A 10,608-nucleotide genomic window follows, 5' to 3' on the forward strand; every position below is an offset into this window, starting at 1 on the left:
TGTAAACATTTGCTTTAAATGGCCTTTCTTTCCAATTTATTATTAAATAGCATAGTAGAAAATGTCAAAGAACTGTAATCAAACATGGTACCTACTAACTCATCAAATACTTAAAAGCATATGCGACCTGAAATGATCTATCAGGCAAATAATTCCTTCAGTAATCAGGGTTTCATTTTAATGGGGAACCAATTTTTTTGTCGTTGCTTTTATTTGTTTTTACTAATCAAGTCCATAGCATCTTTAGACTCCTCTAGGTTGGTAAGATCCTCATTCTTTCATTTTGAGAGTTCAAAGTCTTAGTATAAACAAAAGCAAGAGCATAACAAGTGTCAATATTCTTTTGTTATTTTACCAGTGTTACCAAGAAGTCTAGGACTTCTCTCTTCTCTAGTTTCCTAACTTGAACCATTACTACTTCCATAACAGCATATTCTATAAAAGAGGTGTGCAAAGATAGCCATGTGACCAATCTCTGAGTTTTCAGTGTTGAGTTCAGGTCTATATCCATAGATATCATCAGAGCCACAACGCTCCACTGTGGGTAAGGTACTGGCAGGCCGAGAGGGGCATGTGAACTGATTGGTTACCGATGATATTTAAGCATTGCTTTCCCCAAATAAATTACTTCCAAAAAAGTATTTAAATAAAGTTGTTTGTAGTTATAACTCTAATAGTAATTCACTGCCATTTAGTGGGAATTCATGAGTGACCAGGAAAGAGTGAACTTGCAGGGGGGACTGAAAGTCCTCCAGTGTAACTCCATGCGAACATGTTGGTCATGAGAGTATCAGCCGTCAAGTGTATCTCTGCAAAAAACAATAAATGATGAGGGCCACTAATCTAGAGAAATTATCCTTTGTTATAGTATATATATACTCAGCGTCCTTATTAAGGAAAAATGCCACACATATTCACTAATGTTAATGGACATCCTGTTTAATAATTCCCAGAGATATAAGAAGTAATTTGACTGCGTAGGCTCAAAAATATATGAGCTAAAAATTATTCAGTTACCTGATTAATCACAGTCTATTTACTGAGGCTTTGAGGGAGGAAATGAAGATAAAGTTGTGGCAAAGCACAGCCAAGATTAACAATGTCAAGGTCAAATTCACATGTGTTGCTTGGAAATGACAGAAGTTACAATAAGAAGAAAAACTATAAGAGAACTAGGATAATGATAATCTATAAACAGATTTAAATAGGAATGGATTGCTGTCAGAAAGAAAGAGAAAGAGAGAAAGAAAGAGAGGAAGACAACTGATTTATGTATTTGATGATTCATAAATCCCATTGCCCTTTGGGAAAACATTTCTTAGTCTTCTTTTGTCACATTTTTAGATAAAGAAAAAAAGAAAATATATCCCATTAGCCAAATACTAGATAACATTAACAGATCAGAGTTTGAGATCCATAGCAGTCACAGAAGGGCCCAATAAATTATGGGTAGGATGACTCTAAACAAGCTATCTCTTCTCTCTTCCAAATATAATAAATTTTTTAAGATCAGAGTGTTTATCACATGAAGTTAATAAAGTAGAAAATGACACTATTTACCTTCATCAAATAATATGTCAAGAATTTACAGCTCAGCTCCTTGGAAATCTGTCTTTTTTAGCCTGGTGTTTTGTGTAACATTTTAATAGCTGGAAGCAAATGGGGAACATAAAGCCTGTGAGGCCAAGAAAAGTTTTTAAAACAATATTTACATTATTTACTGATTTCTTGTGAAATATTATTTTTATATTTAATGTTATAAAAATTACACGTACTATTGAGCCATTGGAAGTGGAAGAGTTGCATGATAAATAACTAGCTAAACCACCAAAAGAAGAGAGAATTGGCAAGATAACGTCAGGAATAAGAGTTGTCATTACTCCAGATCTGTCGACAGATTACTGCATGTCCCCAAGAATACCAGGCTAAAGGTCATAGCTCAAAGAATGACAGTTTTTCTGAGCATAAAAGGAGAGAATTTGCCATTCCAAATGATATTAATGATCCATTTAGTCTAGCATCCTTTCTATGGAAGTGGTCATTTGTTTGTTTGTTTGTTTTAAAGGAGACAGGGGAGAGGAAGAGAATTCTTCCAACCCCATTTTTCCATTGTCCTATAGGAATGGATTCTATCTAAACTCAGTAAGAGAAACATGAATTAACTGCTCCTACCATGAGTTGGGAGCTATCCCTTGTTTTATCTGGCATTGTTGCTTACAGCAACAACATAAAACAAACACAAAAGCAAACAAACTTAATCTCTCTTAGTATTATATCAAATCATATAATTATATAATGTTGAACAAATTTTAAAAAGTCTTACAGTTCACAAATATTTTAAATCATTCTTTAGAAATTATGTGGCGTTTTTTTAAGTTTATTTATTTATTTTGAGAGAGAGAGTAGGGGAGGGGCAGAAAAAGAAGGAGAGAGAGAGAATCCCAGGCAAGCTCTGTTCTACCAGTGCAGTATTATCCAATGCAAGGCTCGAACTCATGAACCATGAGTTCATGACCTGAGCTGAAGTTGGACACTCACCTGACTGAGCCACCCAGGTGCCCCAAGAAATTTTTAAGCTTCAGTCTTTTTTGTTGTTAATCCTCATTACCAGTTTGAGTGGTAAATGCTTTTCAATATCAGTTTTATAAATGCAGACACCGAGATTGAAATAACTCAAGAAAGTCTTTACATGTAAATGATATTCTGGCAAGTCCATTTATACTATATTGTTTCAGGATTCTATTAACAGCCACATGATGGCTAAATGGCAAGTCCATTTATACTATATTGTTTCAGGATTCTATTAACAGCCACATGATGGCTAAATGCCCACTCAATGGCATTGCAAGCTTCATATGGTTAAAAATCTCTTGAGGTTACCCACCCCCCCCCCCCCAATGCCATCCTGGACATTCATTCACTCTTTTGACATAGCTGAATTTTAGAAGCTCCTTATTTGGAACTATATCTAACCCCTAATTTTAATGTTATCCCTTAGTGTGATTATGGAAGTTTTAACTTGCTTTTATTTTTTTATTTTTATTTTTTTCAACGTTTTTTATTTTTGGGACAGAGAGAGACAGAGCATGAACGGGGGAGGGGCAGAGAGAGAGGGAGACACAGAATTGGAAACAGGCTCCAGGCTCCGAGCCATCAGCCCAGAGCCTGACGCGGGGCTCGAACTCACGGACCGCGAGATCGTGACCTGGCTGAAGTCGGACGCTTAACCGACTACGCCACCCAGGCGCCCCTTAACTTGCTTTTAAATAACGTTATTGTGGGGCGCCCGGGCGATTCAGTCAGTTAAGCATTGGACTCTTGATTTTGGCTCAGGTCATGATCTCATGGTTCCTGAGTTCCAGTCCTGCCCTGAGGATCCACAATGGCAGCACAGAGCCTGCTTGGGATTCTTTCTCTCCCTCTTTCTGCCCCTCCCCTGTTCATGCTCTCTTTCTCTTTCTCTCAAAATAAATTTTAAAACTTAAAATTTTTTTAAATAGTAAATAAAATAAAAAATAAACAAAGAATGTTCTTGTATATTTGAGCTGCCTATATTGGTAAAGCAATCAGGAATTTTCTGTAAGATTTATCTTAATGTGTACCTTTTTAATATAATGAAATATTTGATCAGAAATATGAAATTATTTCAAGATGTGGGTAGATAAATAGCCCATCTATGTATCAAGCATACACTTTAAAAATAAAGTATTATATAAAATAATTAGAAGCCTCTAAATAATTTTGCTTAAGTTTTTCTTCTCCTCCCCAAATTATCTACTCTCCTGTATTTCATGTTTATCATTTGCATGCATTCTGTCATAATTTTAACATAAGCCTATTTATCTGTAAACAGTATTGATTCTTTTATAGGCTTTTGACTATTTTTTAAAAGTATATAAATGATATCATACATTATCATCAATCTCCTTTATTGGCTTAATATTGTGTTTGACATTCCTTTATATTAATATAAATATAAATCACTTCTTTTTGTTTATGCATAATATCCCATTTTTTTCTGTATAACATATATAGTTAAGAGGACACTAATCATGATTGTACATCTCAATGAATTTTCAGAAACTGAACAAATCCATGTAACAAGCATCTACATCAATGTCAGAAGATTACCACATCCAGAAAACACTTCTTGTGCCCTCTCTGATCACATATCCCCACAAAAGCAACCACTATCCAGACTTCTACCAGGACAGTGTAGTATGACCTGGTTTTGAACATTATATGAATGAATTAATAATGTATATGCTCTTTTGTGTCTGGCTTCTTTTGCCTAACACATTGTTTGTGGGATTCATCAGCATTGTAACTGAAGTTTGTTCATCCTTTAGATTTCTTCTCAGAAATGGCTAATCCTTTATGTCCACAAGTACAACAATTCTTGTTATCTGCGGCAGTTATGTTCTATAAATTTGCTGCAAATACAGAATTAGTGAATGTTGATTCATGACTCCTAACAGAAATACAGAGTTAGGTTATTGTGAGTCCCCAGTCTCAATATTTCCACCACCCCATCAATACATAATTTCAGTTTAAAGACAGCTTATTTAATCTATTTTGAATTTTTAACATTGAATTTACAGCAATAGCATTATAACTCATACCTGAATGGAACTTATCTAACATACATCATAGCTTTCTTCTACTTTGGAACAAGAGATGGCACTTTAACACTACCCTTAGAAATTATTTCAAACAGCTAAATCACTAACAAAAGCACAAAAAAGTGAAAAACAGAGCACTAGACTGTGAAAAGTATGCTCTTTTACAGAAGGAGAGCTGAAACAAGGCAGAGTGTCACTTTGTCTAACTTCAACCAGGAAATTTTGCATTAGGCAACTCAAATTTTTTGCTGTTCTGCACATGTGCATATCCCTGAAAGACTATGAAAGCACTATGAGTATTGATTTCAGGGTTAGAAATACATTTTACTGACTAGACAAATTTACAAATACAGAACCCACAAATGAAGATCAACTGCATGTTTTTTTTAATTCTACTTCCCAAAGGGAAGATAATTTTTCTGGGTATAGAAATCAAAGACTCAAAAATCTATAATTATTGCTGTATGTCATCCAAACTTTTACTACCATATTAGACACCTGAAACCAGTCCAGACCCCAGTCTTTTTATATTTGTTTTTTTTTTGTTGGTTCAATGTATGGGATTTTGTAGGATTCTGGTTTAGTTTACCTGCAACTCCTATTTTACCGTTGCAAAATAAAGACATGTCATTAGTAAATATCTAATATAGCTACTTTTTTTGTAATCCTGCTCAGTAACTAAGGAACAAGTTTGGGTGTTTTATTGTTTTTTGGTTTTGGCTATCATGCAATGTTTCTTCTTGTTTCTTTGTTTATTGGCTATCTTCCTTCTGATTCACTCTTCCTTTCTTATAATTAAATAAATAACAAATTCACTCTTTTAAATTTCATGCATTCTTCTCTTTTAAAATTTATTTCTCTTTTATATTTTTTCCAGTAGAACACAATTTTTTGTTTATTTTTTCTTCACTTTTTAGGATTCTCTGATTCCCTATTGATATCAAGTTTTCTAATTCACAAACCATGTTTTGGTTTATATTTTGAAACATCTTCTATCACAGATCTTGAAGTTATTTTCCTGATATCAAGGGCATGAGCTAAATATCACTGAGAATTAATACTACATCTTAAAATTTTTCCTGTTTTGTCTCAACGGACAGCTTGCTTGGATTATACAGCTCTATTTCTTAATCTATTTATAGTCATAAAATCTAGGTTGTTTACTACTGATAGATAGTATGAGATCCATCAGCAATTGTGTAAGTCAATTTTTAGTGCTGACCTCTAACCTTAGTGCTATAGACTGAATGTCTGTGTCTCCCACAAATTCACATGTTGAAAACTAAGCCACAATGTGATGGTATTAAGAGGAGGGCTTTTAGGGGCACCTGGGTGGCTCAGTCAGTTAAGCCTCCGATTCTCTATTTCAGCTCAGGTCATGATCTCACAGTTCATGAGTTCAAGCCCTTCATTGGACTCTGCACTGACAATATGGAGCCTAGTTGGGATTCTCTTTCTCCCTCTTTCTCTGTTTCTCCCCCACTTGTGCTCCCTCTCTCTCTCTCTCTCTCTCTGTCTCTCTTTCTTTCTCAAAATAAATAAATAAACTTAAAAAAAGAGAGGAGGGGCTTTTGGAAAATTATAACATCATGAAGATGGAGCCCTCATGAATGGGATTAGTGCTCTTATAAAAAAGATTCCAGGGAGCTTACTAGCCCCTTCCACCATGCGAGGCTATAGTGAGAAGCAGGAAGCCAGTCCTCACCAGACCTTCAATATATCAGAGCCTTAATCTTAGATTCTGCAGCCTCCAGAACTGTGGGAAATCAATTGCTGTTTAAGCCACCCAGTCTATGTTATTTTTGTTATGCCAGCCCAAAAGGACTAAGACACTCAACATTCAGATATTTCAAAGGCACCTCCAATTCTACATATCTCCTCCAAACTTATCTCTATGTTTACTTCCAGTTATTACCCAAGACAAAAATTTGGAGTTCTGGACATCTCCCTCTTCCTTCATTTTATCTATAACCAGTGCCACAGATATAGATATAGATATAGATATAGATATAGATATAGATATAGATATAGATATAGAAGATATAGATATAGATACAGATGATATAGATAGATATATTTAATTATTATATGTTATGTTGCTATTATATATAATTATATATTATTGCTATTACATATAATTATATATAATATTGCTATTATATATAATTTTATATATTATTAATTACATTATTGTATATATTTATTGTCATATATATACATATATATGTGTGTATATATATATATATATATTTTTTTTTTTAATTTCAGTTCTTCCCTTTCTTTACCTAAACTTCTACCACTAGCCCTAGCTTTCACCATTTCTTACCTAAATTTTTGGCGAGGTCTATTAATAACTTACTCATTTCCCAGGAATTGCTGTTTACTCTCTCCTTACTGTTCCTGAAGCTCCAGATGTTCTGATACCACTAGTAAGGGCACACAAATGCCACATCACAAGCCCTTGTATGCTCTTGCTGGGGAATAAAATGGGCCAGCATCTCTTTTTGTGCCATGTCAGTACTACCCTCTACTCTAACTCGTTGTGGATTCAAATGTAATTAGCTACTAAGAGCTATTTATTTTTTGATTTGTCTATTGAGAATACAGTATAATCTATGAGAACAGACCTACTTATTTCAGAACTACTTTATCACTTTCCTTTCTTCCATTACACCATGTGTCACAGTCTATATTAAATCTATTATTTTTTAACTATTTGTCTTTACCACTACTGTATAATTTTCTTGAGGACAAAATATTTCCCATTTTCATTTCAGTGGCCTAATTGATGAGCATCAATAAATATAGAAAAACGTCAACTGAGAATGAAGAAAATGAGACTGGCAACTTCATAGGTAACATTTGCTTTCTTGTCCTCTCCCACACACCCAAATATAAACAAAAATCAAAAGTCAGCTTCCAAGGATAGCTCTTGTGCAGGTTTTCTTTTGTGTAAAAGTCCCAGAGATTTAATGTTCATATATTAGGACTTACCCTGTCTAATCAGACATTAAACCAGAGAAATAAATTTTAACAGTTTAGGAGGGAGTCTTCATTAATCTGGTTGCCAACATATTACTTATTTCTGATCATCTCTATACAAAGTAATAGATCTTTATCTTTAAAATTTTTACTTTAAGGCATTAAGCCTAAATTTGTATTTATTGGCTTTTTCCATTGTTCCAAGTTGTTTTAATCCCATGGTTTCTCTGGCTTTAAGTTAAAGCCTTATAATGGATCACTAGGTTTCAATTCTGTCCAGTTAGCATTTATGTAGCTCTGGAAGTTGATTTATGTTATTAGAAATCAGCAATGTTCCCAGACATGGTAAATGATTAGGGGCAATAGCCATAGTTGTTCTCTCATATAAAAGAATAAGAGTAAAACTGCAGAAGGCAAGATTTTTTTTTTTTTTTTTACATCTGCCTTCTTCATTTATTTATTTATTTGCAGGAGGAGTTGAAACAAATTTGAAGGGTGTTTTCATTTTTTTCCCCCTAAACATGAATCATTCAAGTAAAACCAACTTAACTATAGAAATGTAGCAAAGTAAGGGGAAAGAAGCACAACAACCCAAGAGGCAAAGGTTGGGGGTGGGGGGAAGAGGTGGGTGCAGTCCGCATATAACATATGCATAAATGCCATATGATTCACCTGCTCAGGACCGCCTCCCCAGAAGGCAAGCACAAGGACCCATTTTAAGAGGATGTTTTCCCCCCAAACATCCAAGAATGTTTCAACTTAAAGCTTAAGGTTAAAAAAAAAAAAAAAAAAAAAAAAAAGGAAAAGGAAAAGAAAAAACAAACCCCCACAAACCACCCAGCCATAACCACCTTCCTTAATCGATCATAGGAGTTTCTTTTCATTTTATAAAAAGATTAATAAAAAATATTGAAAAAATTATTTTCTCATCTTATATTTGTAAAGATAATAGAATTCAGAAGTTTCTTAGAAAACAGACCAGAAACTGCCGTCCAGTTTCCACCCCTGTTGCTGAGAGGATCAGCAGGACTACAAAGTTTGGGATACTGGAGCTGCTGGTGGAGAATGGGATGCCCAGCCCAGAAGAAATCAGAAAATATTGGGGTCTGGGGGGGGACGTGGGGTATGGTTAGCAGCACACCATCGGATACATGGCTGTGCAGAAAAGGGGAACACAAGGTGGTCAGAAAGGCCTTGAACTCCTCCTCGACATACAAAACCGATTTTTACAAAGATCCAAGCAGTTTGGTCCCAAACTGAGGTGAACACTTCAAAGTTTATTCACATGCTTTGTTTTCTGTTTGAAGAATCAAAGTTGCCCAAATTAAATCTTTCTGCTATGGTTACTACATATGCCAAAAAAAAAAAAAAAAAAAAAAAAAAAGGAAGAAGAAGGGCTTTTAAAATCAGGGTAAGGGAGAAGAGATTGAAAATCAAATTAGTCCTCTTAGCTCCAAATGAAATTAAGAACAAAACTGTTGGTTTCTAATAGGGAACAAACCAAAATCCAGGTATCGCTCTCCCCTCCCTACCCCAGCCCCCACCCCACACACCAACAACAAATGAGAAACACAGCTAAAGAGAAGGCAAGATTTAAATAAAATAACTGGAAGGACTCTTACTGAGAGTTGTATGACAAAATAGATTTTTATAAACAATTAATGCTATAAACTAGAGTCAAAATTCTGAAGATAATCAAGACTTTGGGAGATTGACAGTTTTATGGAAAATTATGAAAGTACATCTTGAAAACAGTTTCAAGTTGTGTTCATCCTGAAAATGTATTACCTGGAGACGTCCATCTCCTCAAGTCTTGGGAGATTTTTGTTGCCTCCACTTATTTTCTTACCTCTCCCCCCAAAGAATTTTCAACTCTTTCCGCTTCAACTGGCATATATTCAAATTAACCTGGCAATAGTCACCACTGATTTCTTTCCACTTTCATATGACTTGAAGACTCTGCTACCCCTGGCATCTTTATCATCTCTTCCTTAAGGAACTCTCATTTCCTAGCTGTCCATGACACCAAATTCTTTCCTTTTTGATTCTCATTTTAATTGTTTAAAAAGTATATTGATTTATTTTTGAGAAAGAGAAATACAGAGAGAGAGAGAGCACAGAGTGAAGGAGAGGCAGAGAGAGAGGGAGAGAGAACTCCACGTAGGCTTCTCACTGACACAGCACAGAGCCCAATGCAGGGCTTGAACTCACGAACCATGAGATCATGACCCGAGCTAAAATCAAGAGTCAGACACTTAACTGACTGAGCCACCCAGATGCCCCAACTCCTTTGAAATGTTTTGATTCATAGGGTGCTGATACTTATCACTTCTACTGATTTTTTCCTTGCCATGTCCATAAATATTGGTATTCATTAATATAACCTTCTCAATCCCTCCTATTTCTTCATTATAATATTCTCACTGTGAAATAGAATTTACTTATGCATCTTCAACTGTCATAGCTATGCTTGAGCCTGTCCTGTCACAAAACACATAGCTATATTTAAACTGTCCACAAATTCTCAGCCAAATGACTCACAGTCAATTACAATTCAGCATATCAGAAATTAATTTTCCATCTTTTTGGGGGGAGGCATAACAGTGTGATGATTAAGATCTTGGTTCTAGAGCTATACTCACACATCCTGCTTTTCCATCTACTTCCTTATTATCATCTTGAGCAAGTTTTTAGCTTCTCTGAATCTCAGTTACTATCTCTGCAAAGAGCAGAAAAAATAGTACTAACTTCATAAAGTAGTCGTATGGTTTCAATAAATTAATAGAAATTACTTAGTAGAATACATATTAAGAGCCTGATAAAAGAAAGCCATTTTCACTTTTATTGTTTTTATTGTTAAGTTTCCTCCCTCAGTGAAGATCACCACTATATGCCCATTTGCCCAAGTTGAAACTTTGAAGCAATTCTACCAACATCCTCATGGCCCAGATATTCAATTCCTTGCTAAATACTTCCTTTTATCCTTTTAAAGATCTCTTGCATC

This window comes from Panthera onca, chromosome B1 (assembly GCF_046562875.1).
Source record: "Panthera onca isolate mPanOnc1 chromosome B1, mPanOnc1 haplotype 2, whole genome shotgun sequence".
Classification (NCBI taxonomy): Eukaryota; Metazoa; Chordata; class Mammalia; order Carnivora; family Felidae; genus Panthera; species Panthera onca.